The sequence below is a fragment of the Theropithecus gelada genome, chromosome 13 (genome assembly GCF_003255815.1).
Source record: "Theropithecus gelada isolate Dixy chromosome 13, Tgel_1.0, whole genome shotgun sequence".
Classification (NCBI taxonomy): domain Eukaryota; kingdom Metazoa; phylum Chordata; class Mammalia; order Primates; family Cercopithecidae; genus Theropithecus; species Theropithecus gelada.
Window position 1 is genome coordinate 61,706,643 of NC_037681.1, and position 22,920 is coordinate 61,729,562.

Here is a 22,920-nt window from a genome sequence, read left to right on the forward strand (position 1 = left end):
AAGGGGGGAAGATGGCCAACTACAATCCAAGGAGAGAGGCCTGGGAGAGATCCTTCCCTTACGGCCCTCACAAGGAACCAGCACTGCTGACATCTCTCTGGACTCCCAACCTCCTGAACTGTAAGAAAATAAATTTCTGTTATTTAAGCCACTCTGTCTGTTTGGGTATGGTAGCCCTAGCAAACTAATACAAAGAAGAAAAAAGAAGGAAGGCAGGAAGGCAGGGAGGCAGGAAGGCAGGAAGGAAGGAAGGAAGGCAGGAAGGAAGGAAGGAAGGAAGGAAAGGAAGGAGGGAAGGAGCGAGGGAGGGAGGGAAGGAAGGAAGGAAGGAAGGAAGGAAGGAAGGAAGGAAGGAAGGAAGGAAGGAAGGAAGGAAGGAAGGAAGGAAGGAAAGAAGGAGAGAAAGAAAGAAAGAAAGAGAGAGAGAGAGAAAGAAAAGAAAAGAAAAGAAAAGAAAAGAAAAGAAAAGAAAAGAAAAGAAAAGAAAAGAAAAGAAAAGAAAAGAAAAGAAAAGAAAAGAAAAGAAAAGAAAAGAAAAGAAAAATCATTTGAAACTGCTGAGTAGTTTCCTGGGGTTGCTGTAACAAATTACCACTAATTGGGTGGTTAACAATAAAAATGTATTCTTTCACAGTACTAGAGGTCAGAAATGTGAAAGCAAGGTGTTAGCAGAGCCATATTCCCTCCAGAGGCTCCTGGAGAGACTCCTTTCCTTTCCCCTTCTTGTTTCTGGTGCGTGTCAGCTTTCTTGGCTTATGGCCACATTGCTGTGATCTCAGGCTCTGTCTCTACATCACCTTCTCCTTTGTGTTTGTTTTTTCCTAGGTTTGTTTTTTCCTCATATAAGGACCCCTGTCACTGGATTCAGGGCCTACCCAGATAATCCAAGATTATCTCCTCACCTCAAAATCCTTAACTTAATTACATCTGCAAAGACCTCTTTTTGAAATAAAGTAAAGTTCACAGGTTCTGGGGATTAGGACCTATATACTATGGGGAACCACCATTTAGCCACTACTGGTGCTGTTTTTAAAGTGAAAATTAAAAAATAAATGACAGATTAAAATTATATACAACTGAATTATTTTAATGTGTTAAAATGGTTTTCTGTGATGAACATTTACTCTAACTAGTGCAGGTGACAAAGTTTGAGCATCTTGATATATTTGCTTTCTATCTCAAAATGCTCTGACCCATTATGAAATCCCCAGATATTATCTCCCAATATTATCTCCCTTGCCAAAAGAACTCTTCAACCAATTAAAGGAAATTTCTTTTTTATTTAAGTTCCAACTTTTATTTTAGGTATGGGGACATATGTGCAGGTTTGTTATGCTGGCATATTGCACTCAGGTAGTGAGCATAGTATGAGCATAGTACTCAATAGGTAATTTTTCAACCCATGTTTTCCCCCAGTCCCTCTCAACTTTAGTAGTCCACAGTGCCTATTGCTCCTATGTTTATGTCCATGTGTGCTCAATGTTTACCTCCCACTTATAAGTGAAAACATACATTATTTGGTTTTCTATTCCTACTTAATTCACTTAGGATTATTACCTCCAGCTTCATTCATGTTGCTGCAAAGGACATGATTTTATTCCTCTTTATGGCTGCATAGTATTCCATAGTGTGTATGTACTACATTTTCTTTATCCGCTCCACCATGATGGACACTTAGGTTGATCCCATATCTTTGCTACCGTGGATAGTGTGGTGATGAACATACCCACATATGTGTCTTTTTGGTATAATGATATATTTTTCTTTGTGTGTATACTAAGTAATGGGATTCTTGGGTGGATACTAGCTCTGTTTTAAGTCCTTTGAGAAATTTCCAAACTGCTTTCCACACTGGCTGAAGTAGTTTACATTCCCACCAATGGCGCATTAAGCATCAGAAGAAATTTCTGATTGTTAATACATTTTGCAATCATGTAAGTATGGGCATGTTTATCTGTGGGTTGAGGCTGTGGAATTATAGACACATTACTTACAGCCTTGTCCTGATTTCTATGACAGAAAAATATAATGACCTCCACTTAACTTTAAGAGTTGTCATTTGAAGTATATGTCATTAAATTATAAAAAGAAAGCACAAATTCATAGAATATTTGATATTGTCCTTCAGTGAATTAATAACAAACCTCAGGCAAGTTTGTAAATTAATCTAATTATGACAAATTTTCTCTATAAATAGGAAATTATTATAATTTTCCCTGTGGTAGCTATGTCCCTTTCCTGTGAGTATAAACAAACTTGCAAAATACACAAAACTATAGTAGATTGCACTGATACCAGAGACTCACATATTTTCAAAGTTTAGGCTACCCAGACAACTGATTTGTCCACTGGACAAAATTTTTCCAAATATCAGCCAAAGTATTTGTCCCTCCATTCTTAACTAAATGTACTACTTGTTTAACTAACATGTTTTTGCACTTTAAGAAAGATAATGTTAACACTTAAAAAATACTGTCTAGTTTGTATTCTCCATTATTCATATTATAAATGAATATGCTGAGTGTTCATGAAATGAAATGCTCAAGTGCTCAAGTAATTGGCAAGTGCCCATTTACTTGGCCTGGGAGGTCTATGGACTTCAAGAGGAATCTGTGAATGGGATTTATAATATATGAAGGGAGTGTATTTTTTAGGGCACTATAGTTCCCCTAAAATTATTTTTAAAATGTGTTTTAAAATGAATATGTGCATTTTCCAAATGCACATATTCCTGGCCAGTGCTTTTGTTGGATTTGTAACGAGTTTATGATTCAAAAAATTATCTAAAACTCCAGCCTAAGTTTTCTGTCTACTAGAATAATGCATTGAAAATATTAATCCATTCTTTATACAAAACTAAATAAGATCCTTTAGAAAGAGAATATTTGTTCATATATCTTGGAAGATTGCTATTTGCAAATTTTTCATGCTTGGTCATGAATCACCTTTAAAATGTGCACTTAGGCATAGCAATCACCAATCAAAATGCAAGCAGGGAGGCAAGGATAAAAAGTCTGACTCTCAAGCCATTTCAACTCACTTGAAGGTCATCAGTTATATGAAATATAAACCTCCCTCTCTGGGACAAAACATTTAACCAACTGTTTAAGTAAGATATGCCTTTGTTCCTGCTGGTTCCGTGAGTAAATAACACCAGCCCACACCTGTATGCATTTGGTCTTTCCTAAAATATTTGTGTGCCATTATGTGGACACATTCTTATTAGACTACTTGGGGTGTCATGATTCACAATTTGATGTGGAACTCAGAGCCAAAAGAGCCCTATGTGATTATTTTAAATGAAAAAATTACATTTAATGCAAATGCCATTCTTTATTATATTTTCTGAGTTCTAGATATGAGTACCTAGATGAAACAGAACTAAAAGCAGCTATAAAACATCTACAGCTATTTTAATTGGTTAAGAAGTTGTTTAGGAACAAAACTCAACTTCTTTTTTTTTTTTTTTTTTTTTTTTTTGGAGACAGAGTCTTGCTCTGTTACCCAGGCTGGAGTGCAGTGGCACAATCTCGGCTCACTGCAAGCTCTACCTCCTGGGTTCACACCATTCTCCTGCCTCAGCCTCCCGAGTAGCTGGGACTACAGGCGCCCACCACCGCGCCCGGCTAATTTTTTGTATTTTTAGTAGAGATGGGGTTTCACCATGTTAGCCAGGATGGTCTCGATCTCTTGACCTCGTGATCTACCCACCTTGGCCTCACAAAGTGCTGAGATTACAGACAGGAGCCACTGCGCCCGACCACAAAATTTAATTTCTAAGCATTTATACCTCAAAATCAAATTACTCTTCTCTCATTTGTACATTTAAAATCTTAATAGGAATTTTATTCACATAGTTCTGTTAGAAGTTGCCAGAATCACTACTGCCTACTAGATTTCTGGAGGCTAGTCATTTGATTGCACAGCAAAATATGGAATTACCTAACACTGGAAAAGAAAGAAAGAAAACGAAGATTATATCAAAACTGCAGCATAGAACTCTATCGGAATTTTATAGCAGAAATGAAAGGAAGTTTGTCCCAACAACCTTCCAGCAGAAGACATATGATAAGTTAGATTCATCCTCTTTACCAGGAGTACCAGAGACCAGGAGCATATAAAGGAAAAGAAAACAGAGTAGTCATAAATCAACAGACCTGTCAACAAATCTGTGAGAATTAGCTATGACTGCATAAATGGATAAAAGTAAAAACCAAATGAAGTCAAATGTGATGGATACAAACTAAGGAACATAGTCCAGAAGTTAGAAGGAATGAACTGTATATGTAGATGCAATATAAGGATATCACAGAAAAAAAATAGAGATGGATGAAAATATATTTAAAGATACCTACCTACTGAAACATTTATTGAAGTAGCAACCTATGAAGCAAAAGAAAATGGTACAGGCTGAGAATAAAAGGAAAAAGACAACAGGTGGGTTCAAGCTAGATAGATGACACATAGACAACAATCAGGGAGAGATTTTTTTAAGAAAGCACATTGTCAATGTCTCAAAACCAGAAATATATTAATAACCTTCTACCTGAGCTCTATAAAGAACAGTAAAATTCTAATACAAAAGGAATGGAACTACCAAAGAAGATGCAAAGAAGAAGGAAGGTAAAGAATAAATTCTGTAATTCTTTCTGCTTCTAAGGTCAATTACAAGGGCCACGGGAGGAGCCTAAAATACAAGTAAAATGATATATTCAGCAACTGTGAAGTAAAAACATTGCTTTTAGTAAATGATCTGCTATGAGAGATGACAAACTGAGTGAGTTAATTACAAAAACTCCTTAATAAGTTGCATGTATTAGATAAGAAAGATATATAAATGAAAATGGAGCCTCAATTATAAAATAAATTGAGATGAGCCTGAAAGACATATTTACAGCAATGTAACTTCCTACAAGCAAGAATATCTTCAGGAGCTCCAGATTACTGCAAACTAAGTATCTGAACAAAATGGGGGCCTCACAAACTGATCAGAGATACGATTTCAACCCCAGCTCTTCAGGAATAAAAATAGACACAAAATATACTGACTCTTAGTTCAAGCAAACAAGTAAGAAAATACTTTCTGATGAATTTATTGTCTTGAGGATCGGGATCAAATTAGTTAAAATTAAACCTACATAATATAAATGTAAGACATACACACCCCTGCAACCATCTGATCTTTGACAAATTTGACGAAAATAAATAATGGGGAAAGAACTCCCTATTCAATAAATGGTGCTGGAATAACTGACTACCCCTATGTAGAAAAATTAAATGGGACCTCTTATCTTTCAGCATACACAAAAATTAACTAAATTAACTAAAGATGGATTAAAGATTTAAATACAAGGCCTTGTATTTAAAAACTGTACAGATCCTAGAAAAAAAAACAGGAATTACTCTTCGTGACATCAGCATTGGCAAAGAATTTATGGCTAAGTTCTCAAAAGCAACTGCAACAAAAGCAAAAATTGACAAGTGGGACTGAATTAAACTAAAGAGCTTCTGCACAGAAAAGAAACTATCAACAGAGTAAACAGACAACCTACCGAACGTCAGAAAATATCCCAAACTATGCATCTGACAAAGGACTAATATCCAGAATCTATAAGGAGCTTAAACAAATCAACAATCAAAACCCAAATAACTCCACTAAAAATAAGCAAAGAACATAAACAGACATTTCTCAAAAGAAGGCATACATGTGGCCAACAAATATGAACAAATGCCAAATGCTCATCATCACTAATCATCAGAGAAATGCAAATCAAAACCACAATGAGATACCGTCTCACACCAGTCAGAATGGCTATTACTAAAAAGTCAAAAAATAACAGATGCTGGCAAGGCTGCAGAGAAAAGGGAATGTTTCTACACTGCTGGTGAGAATGTAAAGTAGTTCAGCCACTGTGGGAAGCAGTTTCGAGATTTCTCAAATAACTTAAAATAGAACTACCACATGAACCAGCAATCTTGTTACTGGATATATACCCAAAGGAAAATAAAGCATTCGACAAAAAAGACACACACAGCCTAATATTAATCACAGCACTATTCACAATAGGAAAGACATGGAATCAATCTAGATGCCCATCAACAGTGGACTGGATAAAGAAAATGTGGTTCATATACACGATGGAATACTATGCAGCCATAAAAAGAATGAAATCATATCCTTTGAAGCAACACGGATAGAGGTGGAGGCCATAATCCTAAGGGAATTAACACAGGAACAGAAAACAGAATACTGCGTGTTCTCACTTATAAGTAGGAGTTAAACATTAAGCACACATGGACATAGATGGGAACAACAGACACTGGGGGCTAGTACAGGAGGAAGGGAGGGAGTCGGGGGAAAGGGCTGAAAAACTACCTGTTGGGTGCTATGCTCACTACCTGGGTGACGGGATCATCCATACCCAAAATCTCAGCATCATGTAATATTCCCATGTAACAAAACTATACATGTGCCCCCTGAATCTAAAATCAAAATCAAAATTATTTAAATAAATAAATAAATAAAACTCTTTCATCAATTTAATTCCCATCCTGTCATTGGGAAAAAATGTGGTTAACAATTTTTCAGAAGTGTTCTAATGGTGCAGAGAATATTTACAATTATTTTAGGGAAAAGAACAACTCTCTGCCTAAATACAGCTGTTCTAGAGTGTAACATATTATTAAGAACTATTTTAAGAGTAGAAGAAAAGACCCTTGCAGTGCCTGCTGCTAACTGCTACAGATTTCAAGTTAATTGAGTGGAGAAACAGATCTACCAGATTTATGGAAATATCCCAGGGATAAACCATAATAACAACATGCACACACACAAACACACAGCCTGATAAAACTCTTCCATGGTTCAGTTGATAATGAAGGCATTCAAAATGCCCAAGTTAATATAAGACAGTAGCGTAAAACTTTAAAAATAAAATGGAAAGAAAGAAAGTGAAAGGGAAAGTACAGATTCTGATGACAGAGTTGGGAAGTAAAGCAGGAATTTAAAATATGAATTTCCATTGATAGCAGGAGTAAGAATGAAGTGACACAGATAGTACTGAAACTACTCATCACTACCATTTGACATTTGCATTGGGCACTTTCCTTTTCTACTCACCAAAGATAAAGAAATTACCAATTACAGCAGACAGAATTCTAAAAGTGAGCCCCTGAGGTTTCCTGCCCTAATCTTCAGGAAATATGCTGAGATGTCTCACCGCGAGTATGTCACTTTACACAGCTAAAGAGATTTTTCAGATATAATTAAGGTTACTAATCACTTGAGCTTAAAATAGGGAAATTACCTGGGTTATCTGAATGGACCAAATATAATCACATGAGTCCTTTAAATTCAGAATTCTTTCTGGCTGGTGGCATAAAATGAAGTCAGAGATTCAAAATACAAGAAGGATTTGACAAGCCATTGATGCCTGGAAGGTGGAAAGGGCCCAGTGACAAGAAATACAGGTAGCCTCTAGAAACAGAGCACCTGCAACTGACAGCCATCAAGGATATGAGAACCTCTGTCTTACAACCCCAAAGAAATTAATTCTTCCAGCAACCAGAAGGAGCTGAGAAGGGCATTCTTTCTCAGAGCCTCCAAATAAAAACGCATGCTAGTTTATACCTTTATTTCAGCCTTATGATTCCCTAAGCATAGACCCAGTCAAGCCCGTCTGTACTTCTGAACCTTAGAACTATGAGCTAATAATTCTGTTTTGTCTTAAGTCATTAAGTGTATGGTACTTTTAAAAGGCGGCAATAGAAAACTAGTACACCATGATTATATCACTGCAATTTTACTGTGGAATTTTTTCAGGCAATATAGTAACATACATCTGTGTCTCATGAGTAAAAGGAGAGTTACATATCAAATGAATAATTTTAATTATCATTTTGAGTACAAAGGACATGATGCTCCCAGCCAGTTCAATGATGGAATTGTTAACTAATGCCTTATAGTATTCTTATAAGAATAGAGTATTCTTATGAAAAACAATGAAAACTGACCAGCTTTCAATGACTATCAATGTAAAAGTCCCTGAAAGTGGCTAAATTATATATTTCTTCCCCTGAATTTTGCTAAAGATAATCATTTTGATGCCAGTTAATTTTTAAATTAATTCAAAATTAATTAAAAATATTTAATAGATATATCAATAAGTTTCACGAAAAGCAGCATAGTGTGGTGGGAAGCATATTTGAGTATAAGTAGATACCACCTTCAGTGCTAATTATGTAAGTAAGAAATTTATGTGATCTTAGAGAAGGCATCTAACATTTTGACCTCAGTTTTCTTATCTCTATAATAAGTGTAAACTAAATTTGCTTCTCAGGTCCCTATGAGTTAAATTTTAATATTTATATTAGAAAAGAACAGGCTAACAGGTAAGATACATTATTGAAAACAAGAAAATGTCAGAAAAATATATTATTGTAGAAGACTTAACATGTGTATTTGAGCAACTTCTCAAAATAAAACATTGTGTAATAACTGTTTTGAGCAAATCAGATCATTATGAAAGTTTAGTGAAGACACGTAAAATATGATTTTATAGGATAATTGAAAGTCTTGCACATTTTCAATTTCAGGTAAAATATTTATGGGAAATAATAAGAATGTAGGAACATGAGGTAGAGTGTAAGGAAGGAAAAGCATCAAAGCGGGAAATATGACACTACTTTGAGGTTATCTAAGATCTCAAATCAGAGAAAACCAGTTCAGAAGGGGAACAAGAAGAAAATCCTAGGGGAAGAATGAGAAAGAATTTAGGATAAAACACTGAATTAAAAGCAGGAAGGATGAGAATATTTTCCATACAAGAGAATGAGATAACAGAAAATAGGAAAAGCTTGTTGGAATATAAATAATAGTCTTGATTATCATCCTCAGGAAAGGATTTTCCAGACTTCAATGGGCAATGAGAACCTTATCTTTTATAATTCTATCTCTCCTAGGCCAACCTTCTAGAAAATACTGACATCGACAGATTTCCTTGAGCAAATAACAACTACCATAGGTCTGTCAACCTGGTGCCAGGATTCAGACAAAAAATATAAAAATGAAGTGCTTCTGAGGGAGCTGTCTGGAAAGAATTAATTTCTCAGAAGAATAAATGTCAATCACCTGCTATTGGCAGGGTCTGCCTATTTTGGAGAGCACTCTGGTATCTGTCAAAAATTCTGACATTAACCTCTCTTTTTCAGATGGGAGGAAGAATATTTGTTGCCCTGCCACTCCTGGAGGTCCTGCCTCAATGATAGGGGTCCTAAGAAGGAGGCTGCCACTTCAAACAAACATCTTTTACCAATAAGACCCCCAGAGAAGGAAAATGGTTGACAGACGACAGCCTCTGATCCTGATTTAGTGAAGAGCAGAGTACACATTTCTAGTGGATACAATTTCCTCCTGCCAGGCATTACTGATTAACATGATAGAAGGAACAGCCTCAAAAAATGTGATATGCTGGGTTCATTCCTATTACACAGATTAGTCAACACAGCAGCATGTAGAAAGGTAATAAAGAAACATACATTATTAACATTTTTACATTGTAAAAAAAAAAAAAAAATGCTGCAAGTCTGGAATTTCCCAGTGACCTTAGGAAATTTAATGTTTTTTTTTTTTTTTAACAGGATTAAGTGTAGACACTGCATTCACCTAAATATCAAAATTAGATTTAAAAACTGTTAAAAAGTGGGGTCACAGAACATAAATGCTATGCATTTTGTAATAATATGACAAAAATTTTACAGAAGGGGAGGCAAATAAGGATAAGAATACAGTAAGAACATTAATTGTATTTCCTTAAGATGGCATCAATAGATGAAGTTTAATGCAGATACATTAATAAACAGGATTTAAAATGTATTACGTAAGGTCATAAAGAGAACTTCAAGAAGGACTGAAAATGAGAAGACAACAATGAAATCTGGAAGACAGAAAGATGGAATAAAATATGTGTGTTCCTTACTTCATTTTTTAAAGGGATGTGTAAGTACACACTAAATGTTTATATGATACTTTCTACTGTTTTCTTAACCCTTTCCTTAAAAATGAAATAATGATATGATTCTTTATAAAAGGCTAAGAAATAAGTATTACATTGCTTATATACAATTTTGTCAATACTGTTCCTAAGAATAATATAAGATTAATTTTGAAGAAAAACTTTGAGGAAAGATGATGTAAAGTTGACTCTAAACAACCTTCTTGAACCCTGAGTGAACTGTTTGGAGAGAAGGAAAATAAAAAGGAAAAAATGTCTCTTAACAGTCCTAAAAACAACGGTTGATACCAGAAGCATACCACAAACTTAAAAACAAGAAAAATATGAATAAGGAGATGCAATGATGTGGGAGAAGGCAAGAATTCAGGGAATACTTACTGATGTCCCAGGAGGCATGTCCACTGTGGTCATGAGGGAGCCATTGTAGGGCCCAAACTAGCACAATAGAGGTTGCCTTTCCAAAGCAAGCGGACCATATTCTAAATTTATAATAGTAGGGATAGAAAAATGGGTGTGACCATTTCTATCTACAGGATAACTTCTAGTGAGGAGTACAGGATTACTCTTGAGTTTGGGAAACCTCTCTGGGAAAAATGCCTCTAGGACAGTTCCAGGAATTAAATACAAACTATCTAATGGCCTTGCTTCTTGTTAGAAGCACTATGTAAATAAAACTTTGGTTTTTCATTAGTGTGTGTAGAGGGAATTAAAGATGCAAGCTTAATTGGATCAGTTATATTAGTTTCAAATATTTGCCTACACGTGATAAAACGCTACTCCTTTGTTCCAACATAAAGTCAGAAAACAGGTATTTCATGGTAAGAGATGATCTCTGAGTAGGTGATGAAGCTCCTGGCTGCTCTGCCAAACTGAGTGCATGGTTTTCATTCTCATGATCTAAGATGGCAGATCTGCTTCCAGTTTCCCTATCTATATTCCAAGTAAGAAGAAGGAAAGGTACAGGAACAAAGGGAAAGTCATATCTCCTAAAACTAAGAAAAAAGAATCTTAGAAAACCCCAGCATTCTCAGTTTATTTGCTTTTGTCTGTAGTTACAAGGAACCCTGAGACATGGCATTTCTCTTTTTTGGGGGGGTGCTGGTGAGGGGGAGAGCATGGGAAAGGGGATATATTCCACCCTGATCAACAACCTAAAATCAATATTGTTAGTAAATAAGAAGTGGAGGAAAAGGTATTTGACAGAAAAATTAGAATGATCTTCTTCAGGCTATCTCTTGCTACACCACAATCAACCATTTACATACTCCCTTTTATTTTCATTCACTGCTTCCCAAGCTAGTCTCATCCAGTGACTCTCTCCAGCCAAAAGTGATTCCTGAAGCTCTGTCAGGTCCAGAAATAGCTTCTTAGAGGTCTGAAAACCTGTCAATTTAAGCCTTAACGCTTATCTGACACCAACACTATTGTCAATGTTATACAATATATAATAGTTTAGAAAAAGCAGGAAACTACAATTTTAAAAATAATTCCTCTTCAGAAAGGAAGCAATAGGGAATAAACAGCATTGGCTAATTTCTAGAATATACCAAATCCTGAGGGATCAGATGAGGAAGAACTTTCTAATCTGAAAGTAGAGGATGTTCTTGGGGAATGAAGCGGGCAGTTCCTGGTTCTGCTGAGGGGAAAGATACCTCTTGCCATCTCTGCTATGAACATAGTGGCATCATGGAACATGCCAACTTTCATAGCCCACTTCCCCTTGGTGTTGGTTGGATGTCTCAGGAAATACCTCAATATTTGAAGAGTCACAAGCTATTTCAGGCAGTCAGGGATTTCTTCAGCAAAAGAATGGGCTTCTGATGATGTTGTGGTTGAAAACAGACTTTTGAAGCTGGAGTTACCACATATTAAATCATGACTCCGCATCTTACTATCTCTGTAATCTCATTTTATCTTTTATAAAATGAGAGTAACAGTAGTAGCCTCCTCAATGGTTAAAGGATTAATTAATACATGACAAGCAGTCACAACAGTGCCTGAATTAGAGTGCTATATAAACTTTAGCTATTATTTTGATTCTAGTTATATTACAACTATCATCATTATTATTGTATTATGGGTAAATAATCACAGAAAATGTTCTGTGACATAGTCTTTAAGATATTTGCCTTTTACATGTTGGTTTAATGTTTTCTGTTTGGCCCTTTGTCCTTTCAGCATAATGCCATTGCCTTACACTAATTTGAAACAACAGGCTAGGCTGAAGGAGGAAAATCTTATGGCAGGCTCACAGTAATTGAATGACAAAATATGTTTCGTGAAATGTACTTAAGAAAGACTTGGCACCACTATCTTACCTCCTACCTGTATTTCTACTTTGTAAATGCTGATCACAGAATTTAAAAAGCTGTTCTTTTTAAGCTTCCTAAGAATCCAAATCATGTAACTTTTGACCAATTTAAAGGGCAGGGGAAAGATGAAAGCATCCCTTCCACAGTGCAGAAGTTCTTTCTATATCTGCTTGACAATCCAATAGTTCTATTCTTACTTTATCCCTTTCTTCCAGAACTTTGTTCATTGTATCTAGAAATAACCAGGATTTTACCACATTTTGTTTTTTTCCCACCATTTACCCAAAAGCCAAAATCTGGTATACACATTAAATATGCCAAACATTGCATCATTTAATGTTTTGACGCCATACAATAAAAGTTATTAGTTTTCCAGCTTACAATTTCAAAGATATGGAAATTAGGGAAAATAATCTCATCTAGGGCCAAAAAATAGGCAATGGAGGAAGGGCAGATTACAAAATAACTGGAGAAGTCAGGATGACAAGTGGATCATATGCAAAGATGTTGATATTACCCAGGACTATGGATCTCTTGAAAATTACTGGACCCCATACGCAAAGAAAAGGAATGTTGAAGTCTATAACCTTTACAGAGTGCCACATAGCAACAGGAATGACCCATTCAAACATTAATTCAAATTTCTACTTCTATGATTCTTTTTTTAGTAGACATATGGTAGAATACATCTTCCTAGGATTGGATTTTATTTGGCCTTCATCACTGATCATAATTTTATTCCTTCTCTTCTTTCTCTCCTTCCTTTCCTCCTTCCTTTATTCATTTTCTATCTTGTTTCCTTCATGTCCTCCCTTTCGGTCTCCCAATCTTTTCTTCTATCTTTGTGTTTTGCTTTTTCTCTATTTTGTTAGGGGGCATCAGGTAGAAGGACTCAAAATAAATTAATATACAATAAGCTCCTTCTGAGCAATCCTTACATCTTCTTCTTCTCAATTTCCCAGGTGCCTCAGTCAAACCAAAGGTAAAAATTTCCCAGACCTTATATTTCCCAGATGCGACACTTGTTTATATATGACAATATTCTGTTTATTTTATACAAACATTTGTTTGATTCTTTTGCAAATGCCTCCTGACAGGATTTAAAAGGAAATCTAAAACACAGCAAAGAAAACACTAAACAAATATAGAAAAATGTGAGGAAAGAAACACAATAAATGAATATATCATAGATCCAGAAAGTAAGATGAATTTACTGCATTAATCCATACCACAGTTATTTATAGATTACCTACAGTGGAGATAGAGTAGAAAACAAACCAGAAAAAATGATCTGTCTTTCATGGAATGTACTTTATGGCAGGTGAAATCTGATCATATAAGGTAGTTACAAGTATAATGAATAAAGCCAAGTAATATAAAAAATGACAAAGGAAGGCATCATTTTAGATGGAGTTCTCAAATAAGTCTGTTCTGTTGTAAAGTCATTTGAGATGAGACCTGAATGAAGTGAGAAGAGGTCATCTTTTGGGGAAACAGTGTTCCACGCAGAAGGAGACACATTTGGAAAAGGGCCTGGGACGAGGTCACATTTTGTGTGTTTCCATGGACAGCAAGAAAGCTAGAGTGAATGGAGCGCAGTAAACATGGCATAAGATGAAATGAGAGAAAAAGGCAAGGTCTAATTTACCTTGTAGGCCATGGTGAAGATGTTCTATTTTGTTGTGAGAACAATAGGAAGCCAAAAAGGTTTGAAACATGGAAAAGACAGGATGTTACTTAAGGTTTTCAAAGTTCATTTTGGATACTGTGTGAAAAAAAATAACAGTAGAGGAAGTGTGACTTTGAAATTTGTAGCAGCCTATTCAAGAAAGGAAAGCCAGACCAATTTTGCTTTTAATATTGACAAACAAGATAAAGATAGACTAAAAGCTCGAGAAAGAGAGCGTTTCCTGCGCCTTCCAGCAGACAAGCATGTTTTAGAGGTCCTTATTACATAAGAACTATATCTTAAAACACAGCTGTATCATTATTTCCTAAATGTCTCTGAATTCATTTTGTCTTGGTCTTGAGCTATTTAGAAGACAGAATATTAAAACTTTTTATCTCCCACCACCGCCACCCCTCACCAATTGTTTGGGTTATTTTCACTTTACCAACATGTTGGAGAGATACATGGATTTTTACTGAAGATTTTCCAGGGGAGACAGAAGATTTTAGATTATATGCAACATAGCACTAAATCTCATAAACATACATTTGACAAATCTTCCCAGATGCACCAGCACTTAGAATGCCCTCCTTCTATACCATTCGTGCAAAAAATCTAACATCATTGGCTCCTGTTAGCCCAACTCCCACATTCATTGCCTAATGCTTAAATTTCCAACAAATTTTATTATGCAGAACAATTGAACTTGATTCCAGTGCCCTCAAATTGAATAGCGTCTTATGAGCACCTAGTCAACAAAAGAACTTTCAGATACTGAAAGGCACTTTCTTTAAAAAGTAGTATAGTGATTTAAAGCGTGTATTCCTGATTTAGATTTCATGAAAGATTTCCTCTTTACATGCTCTATGCATTACAATCCCTCCTTGTGTCTTAATTTCTTCACCTTTAAAATGGATATTGAGATAATAGATATAATCTTAAAAGTATAACAAAATATAATACATGCAAAATACTTGACACAGCACCTGGCACAAGCTAATGTAATACATAAATATTAGTTATATTTGTAACTATTTTTTAACATTTAGTTCCATTTAATTTCTTGTATGTAAGTATAATTTATTTATATTTATATTTATATTTATAAAATAGAGAAATTTCTCTGAAAATGCCAATGCAGAAGTTCCTCTTATCATGAAAATTTTTATTTTTTGATACTTTGTTAAGATTAGAAGATATATTAACCTTCAGGATCAGTAGAAGACTCAATGCTATTCTGCTAATTGCCTTTGCTAATAAATACCTATTTGATATAAGATTATTTGAAGTTAAGATATAATAAGGAATACAGGGCTAAAGATAGTAAGATGTTCCATACTATAAACTCTACAGAGGATGCCTAACAGGTAGGTGAGCCATAAAACTAAGTTCAAATTTCAGCTCTGTCACTTACTATGCAGTTTTAGTCATGTTACTTAACCATCAAAAGCACTGTTTCATCATTTGTAAGATGTAGTTACCATGAGTAAATATCTTCCAAAAAATAAGAGTTCAACACATATTTTCTAAACTAAATTGAATGTTATCTTTTAACACACTATTCACTCACAATTTTTCACATTCTTGAACAGCAATTTAAATTCTTTTTGTTAAAATTATTTTCTAAGTTGAAAATAGTTTCTAAAATAAGGATTTTAGATTATACTTATTTACAAGAAACTAAATGTTAAGGATTTTAGCTATTTTTACTTAAAATCTTTGAGGGCAAGAAGATGTCCTGAACCAAAACCCTGCAGACATACAAGGTTGCAAAGAGAGAAGCTTGTCCTTTGAGCTTCTTATTTTTCATTTCTTTCTCTAGGCCCAAGTGGGATATTTCCAGATTTTGCAAACAAACCATATGTTCCCAATGCCTTAATATTAAAAGCTGTCTCATCTTGCTTTTCAAAGGTGATATTTATAGTTCTCTGTTCTACATGTGAGTTGTTAAGAATTTATCCATGATCATTAGCATTTATTAAAATATTTCTACCAGGTTTCATATAGCAAATTCTATTTGTAAGTTAGTGCTCCTAGCTGCCCTGTGTTAAAGCTGAAATTTTTGGGTACAGCAGGAATTTCAGTAACCTTGATTTTAATTTTTTTCTTATTTTATGTGGTTCTTCATTAAATAATAGTACCATTTAGATTTTCAGAACATCACTACGAACATGAGAGGAAGAAAGGAGAGTAGGATTAGTTTACTGGATGACATGGGATATTGGTACAAGACAAATTAAGGGAGGTAGACATAGTATATGCAAAAGATAGAAATTGCCATGCTAATTTATGTTTTTGTTTGAAACCCGAAAAAGTATATGTCTTATATTGTAATTTTTTCTACATGTTAATATTAAAATAAAATTTTATCTCCTGGGCAAGTGACAACTCTTAGTTGAGGAATTTTGAAGTGTCAAGCTTTGAAAATTTGTTACAAATATTCCATTAAATAAATATTCCTTATACAAATAACTAAATATTTGGTTGTAATTCATTATGCACTTAGTATATTACACACTTAATTTATGACAGTAATAGTTCAAGGGTCTTTGAAGCATCAACAATATTTTATTTATGTATGGTACATTAAATTTTTTCAAAGTACTTCACTTACAGTTTCTCATTAGTTCATAGATTTTACCAAATTACCTATGACATGATTTCTGCGTTAACCCTTATCCTTACACATGTCATTTCATAAACCATATTTGTCAAAACTGAGCACTTAATATTGAAAACTGCTATTATATAGCTTTAGGAAAATGGTAATGTCTGCAAGGTAAGTAAATGTATACCTGAATTTTTCTTTATTTGAATGTTAGTTGGTTTAAAACAGAAGTTGGGAAACTATGGCCATTGGGAAAAGGCCTCTGCACCTGTTTTTGTAAATAAGGATTCACTGGAACACAGCCATGCTCATTCATTGACATATTGTCTATTGTTGCTTTTATGCTACAATGTCAAGGACGAGTAGTTATGGAATAGGAGGTATGATCCACAGAACTTAAATACTGTTTTTTCCTTTACACAGCAAGTTTGTTGAGCCCCAATTTAGAGGTTGCTGGATAGAATGAAAAGCAAATGACTTGGCAAAGAAAATGCTTTATACTCTTCAAGCTTAAATAAAGCTGAAGTACAGAACTATTGAGTATCCTAGCAAGAAACAGAATAATTTGACCCAAACTTCAAATAAACTGAGCTTAATAAATAAACTATGAGTAAAGGCGAATCAACAAAGGATATTGAAGTAACCGCCTAGCAACTGTAGAAACCCATCACTACCACTAGTCCTTCAGGGGAAAGGGGAGGAAGGAATGTTTCAGGAGTCCAATGAGCATGGGAAATAGAAAATAAGGGATTCCCAGCAGGAATTGTCATCATGAGGAGACCTAACCACTGCCGAAACTGAAGAGAGTGGTAAATAAATACTCCTATGTCTCTTTTCTTCTGCTTCACTATTCAGCTGGTGTCATCTACTGGCCGAATGGATGGTGAGACAGCCTAGGAGGCAGTGCCCAGAGTTCAGCCTACAGGATCACAGTTCATGTACAAAAGGATAGAAAACTATTTGAACAGAGGCAGAGAGAACCAGAAACTGGCACAAGTGACCAGCTGCTCAACTAGATTAATAGATCTTACTAGATTAGTGTGATCTCTGAATTTATCCTTTGTTTTGATTTAATAACTTAAAAAAGAGTAAAATAATGCATAAGAATATTGGATTAGAATAATAATTTTAAAAGGAAGTGTTATGAGTGAAAGCAACTTGGGAAATGAGAATAGTGACAGATTAATGACAAAGAGCACATTTTAAAACCTTACTGCCGTGAACAGACATTTCTATCATTTTAAATAAAATTGTATTTATATGTTTAGTTTGGCTTATTTGTTTTTAAATGTACTTTTTATAGAAAATTCTGATTATACACTTATTAGATACCTTTACTTGGATGATTCAATAAATCCAGGGATGTCAAGATATCCTCTTCTATTGTGTGCTATCGGTCCATAGCACCAACATCAGTTAGGTTACATAAGCCAGAAATATAAGAGGCATTTTTGACATCTTCATCTCTCTGACAAGTTGTCAGCAATATTTGTTGGTTTTATTTTCTAAATATATCTTATATTTCTCCACTTCTGTCCATTTCTACTGCCAATACTCTAGAGCAACTTTCGTCTCTTACCAGGATTGCTTATTAACTGATCCCCATTTATCAACTCAGACCTGCATAAATTGTAGAACATTTATTTTTAAAGTGTCAAAACTGAAATATTTCCCTTAAAATTCTTCAGCAAGATTTGCTGCTTAGAATCTGAACCAAAATCTTATAAAATTATGGGTCTAAATCCTGCCTTCCTGGCAAGCTTCCTCTCCCATAATTTGCATTTAAACCTTTGCAGCCCAGACACTCAGCTCCTTTAGTTCTTCACAGTTATACCACATTCACGCCCACCATAAGGCCTTTGCACAGGTTGTTCCTTTCATCTGAAATGATACGTTCCCAATGCAGCCACCTTCTACTTGGTTGAGTTAACTTTTTCTAATCCTTTAGCTCTCAGCTAGGTGAAACTTCCTCAGGGAAATACTTCTTTAATTACTTCCAGATTATTTGTAATATTTTTCCATAGACCCATGTTATTTTCAGTTTGCAGTTATACATAACCAAGAGGATGATTTGGTTAATATCTAGGAAGATAATGTAAGTTTCATAGAGTCCAGACATGTTTTTGATCACCAATTTATCCTTAGCACCTAGCACAAAGTATAAATTGAACAGGTTCTCAGTAATTACATGATACATGAATAGGTGTTTTTATGCAAGTGGAATATGAATACTGAGTTGCTAAGAGATGGAATGTTCTGGTTTAAAGCTAGATTTGCAAATTCAAATCTACTCTTCTATAGTCAGTTTTGTGTTGCAGTTGGGGTTAGATGGCAAATGAGTTTTCCTTTGTAAACTGGCTTCCTGCCAATATGGAGAACTAGAGAAAAATTGGAAGCCAGGAGAAAGGAAAGAGGGATTTTCCCCTTCCTGTTAACTTTTATTTTTACTTTTCGTGGCTTTTCTGAGATATGACTGACATACAAAAAGCTGTTAAATGCATACAACTTGATGTGTTTTCAGATAAGTACACACTGTCAAACTACCAATGCCATAAATGTATTCATCTTCTCCTAAAGTCTTCTTTCACTCTTCCCATTTTATTTTTCTCCTTTTATGGTAAAAGCATTTAATATAAGGTCTATCCTCTGAGAAAATGTTTAACTATGTGCTTTAAACTGGGCCAATAGGAGAGCAGTGAATTGTGGGTTTGGGTGTTTTCCCTGTCAACATTACCATCTGTAAACTTTTGGAATGACTTACTCCACACATACATCATGTGATATTTTTCATCACCAAGGAATTCATTTTACCGCAAAACTGGTATAGCAATGGTCATTCCCATAGAATCACTGGTCTTACCACAAAACCCACCACTCTGAAGAAGCTGGTATGAAAGAATGGTTTTTTTAAAAGCCTATTAAAGGCTCGGTTATGGTGCTAGTTTTAAAATCAATGCCTTGAAATATTGGGCACTGTGATGATTATTAGGTGGCAACTTGATTGGATTGAAGGATGCCTAGATAGGTAATTAAGTATTGTTTCTGGATATGTCTGTGAGGGTGTTGCCAGGGAGATTAACATTTGAGTCAGTGCACTGGGAAAGGAAGACCCACCCTTAGTGTGGGTGGGCACCATCCAATCAGCTGCCAGCACAACTAGAACAAAGCAGGCGGAGGAAGGTGGGATAACCTGGCTTGCTGGGTCTTGTGGCTTCCAACTTTCTCCAGTGCTGGATACTTCCATACGTTCCTCTTGCCCCTGGACATCAGACTCCAGGTTCTTTGACCTTTGGACTCTTGGACTTACAGTGGTTTGCTGGGGGTTTCTTGGGCCCTCTGGCCTCAGACTGAGGGCCATACTGTTGGCTTCCCTACTTTTGAGGCTTTTGGATCAGACTGAGCCACTACTGGTTTCTTTCTTCCTCTGCTTGCAGATGGCCTATAGTGGGACTTTGCCTTGTGATCTTGTGAGCCAATTCTCCTTAATAAACTCCCTTTTATATATACATATATCCTATCAATTCTGTCCCTCTGGAGAATCCTACTACAGGCACTCTCTTATATAATATATTGTATATTTAACTGGCAATCAATACACGGTGTTCTTTTTTTCCAGAAGAAGTAAAAATGACTCTTCTTGCTATTACACCTAATAATTCATTCAGAGAATTTTTATTCCTGACACAGAAATTTGGGACTACTGCTTTGGGGTCTTAATTATCAGGAGAGGAAAGCTTTTATCAGAACACATAACAATGGCTCCATTGATCTCAAAGTTAAGATCACCACTTCGCCATTTTGGGCTCTATGTCAATTAACCAGTACATAAAGAAGAAGAAAATAGAAATAATGGTTCCTGATTATTAAGAATAAAATAGAGGGGGAGGTTCCAAGATGGCCAAATAGGAACAGCTCCAGTCTACAACTCCCAGTGTGAGCGACGCAGAAGATGGGTGATTTCTGCATTTCCAACTGAGGTACCGGGTTTATCTCACTGGGGCTTGTCGGACAGTGGGTGCATGGACCATGAGTCAAAGCAGGGCGAGGCACCTCCTCACCCAGGAAGTGCAAGGGGTCAGGGAATTCCGTTTCCTAGCAAAGGGAAGCTGTGACAGACGACACCTGGAAAATTGGGTCACTCCCACCCTAACACTGCGCTTTTCCAACAGTCTTAGCAAATGGCACACCAGGAGATTATATCCCCTGCCTGGCTCCGAGGTCCCACACCTACAAAGCCTTGCTCACTGCTAGCACAGCTGTGTGAGATCAAACTGCAAGGTGGCATCAAGGTTAGGGGAGGGGCATTTGCCATTGCTGAGGCTTGAGCAGGTAAACAAAATGGCCAGGAAGCTCAAACTGGGTGGGGCCCACTGCAGCTCAAGGAGGCCTGCCTGCCTCTGTAGACTCCACCTCGGAACAGGGCATAGCTGAACAAAAGGTAGCAGAAACTTCTGCAGACATAAACGTCCCTGTCAGCTTTGAAGAGAGTAGTGGTTCTCCTAGCACAGAGTTTGAGATCTGAGAACAGTCAGACTGCCTCCTCAAGTGGGTCCCTGACCCCCAAGTAGCCTAACTGGGAGGCACCTCACAGTAGGGGCCAAATGACACCTCATATGGCTGGGTGCCCCTCTGAGACGAAGCTTCCAGAGGAATGATCAGGCAGCAACATTTGCCATTTTACAATATTTGCAGTTCTGCAGCCTCTGCTGCTGATACCCAGGCAAACGGTCTGGAGTGGACCTCCAGGAAATACCAACAGACCTGCAGCTGAGGGTCCTGACTGTTAGAAGGAAAACTGACAAATGGAAAGGACATCCACACCAAAACCCCATCTGTACGTCACCATCATCAAGACCAAAGGTAGATAAAACCACAAAGATGGAGAGAAACCAGAGCAGAAAAGCTGAAAATTCTAAAAATCAGAGCGCCTCTTCTCCTCCAAAGGAACACGGCTCCTTGCCAGCAATGGAACAAAGCTGTGTGCTGTGTGAAGAATGACTTTGACGAATTGAGAGAAGACGGCTTCAGAACATCGGTAATAACTTCTCAGAGCTAAAGGAAGATGTTCAAATACATCGTAAAGAAGCTAAAAACCTTGAAAAAAAATTGGACAAACGGCTAACTTGAATAAACAGCATAGAGAAGACCTTAAATGACCTGATGGAGCTGGAAACCATGGCACGAGAACTACATGACACATGCACAACCTTCAGTAGCCTATTCAATCAAGTGGAAGAAAGGGTATCAGTGATTGAAGATCAAATTAATGAAATGAAGCAAGAAGAGAAGTTTAGAGGAAAAAGAGTAAAAAGAAATGAACAAAGCCTCCAAGAAATATGGGACTATGTGAAAAGACCAAATCTACGTCTGATTGGTGTGCCTGAAAGTGACGGGGGGAATGGAACCAAGTTGGAAAATACTCTGCAGGATACTATCCAGGAGAACTTCCCCAACCTGGCAAGGCAGGCCAACATTCAAATTCAGGAAATACAGAGAATGCCACAAAGATACTCCTCAAGCTGAGCAACTTCAAGACACATAATTGTGAGATTCACCAAAGTTGAAATGAAGGAAAAAAATGTTAAGGGCAACCAGAGAGAACGGTCAGGCTACCCACAAAGGGAAACCCATCAGACTAACAGCAGATCTCTCAGCAGAAACTCTACAAGCCAGAAGAGAGTGGGGGCCAATAGTCAACATTCTTAAAGAAAAGAATTTTCAACTCAGAATTTCATAGCCAGCCAAACTAAGCTTCATAAGTAAAGGAGAAATAAAATCCTTTACAGACAAGCAAATGCTGAGAGATTTTGTCACCACCAGGCCTGCCTTACAAGATCTCCTGAAGGAAGCATTACACATGGAAAGGAACAACCAGTAGCAGTCACTGCAAAAACATGCCAAATTGTAAAGACCATCGATGCCAGGAAGAAACTGCATCAACTAATGAGCAAAATAACCAGCTAACATCATGATGACAGGATCAAATTCACACATAACAATATTAACTTTAAATGTAAATGGGCTAAATGCTCCAACTAAAGGATTCAGACTGGCAAATTAGATAAAAAGTCAAGACCCATCAGTGTGCCGTATTCAGGAGACCCATCTCATGTACAGAGACACACATAGGCTCAAAATAAAGGGATGGAGGAAGATTTACCAAGCAAATGGAAAAAAAAAGGCAGGGTTTGCAATCCTAGTCTCTGATAAAACAAACTTTAAACCAACAAAGATCAGAAGAGACAAAGAAGGGCATTACATAATGGTAAAGGGATCAATTCAACAAGAAGAGCTAACTATCCTAAATATATATGCACC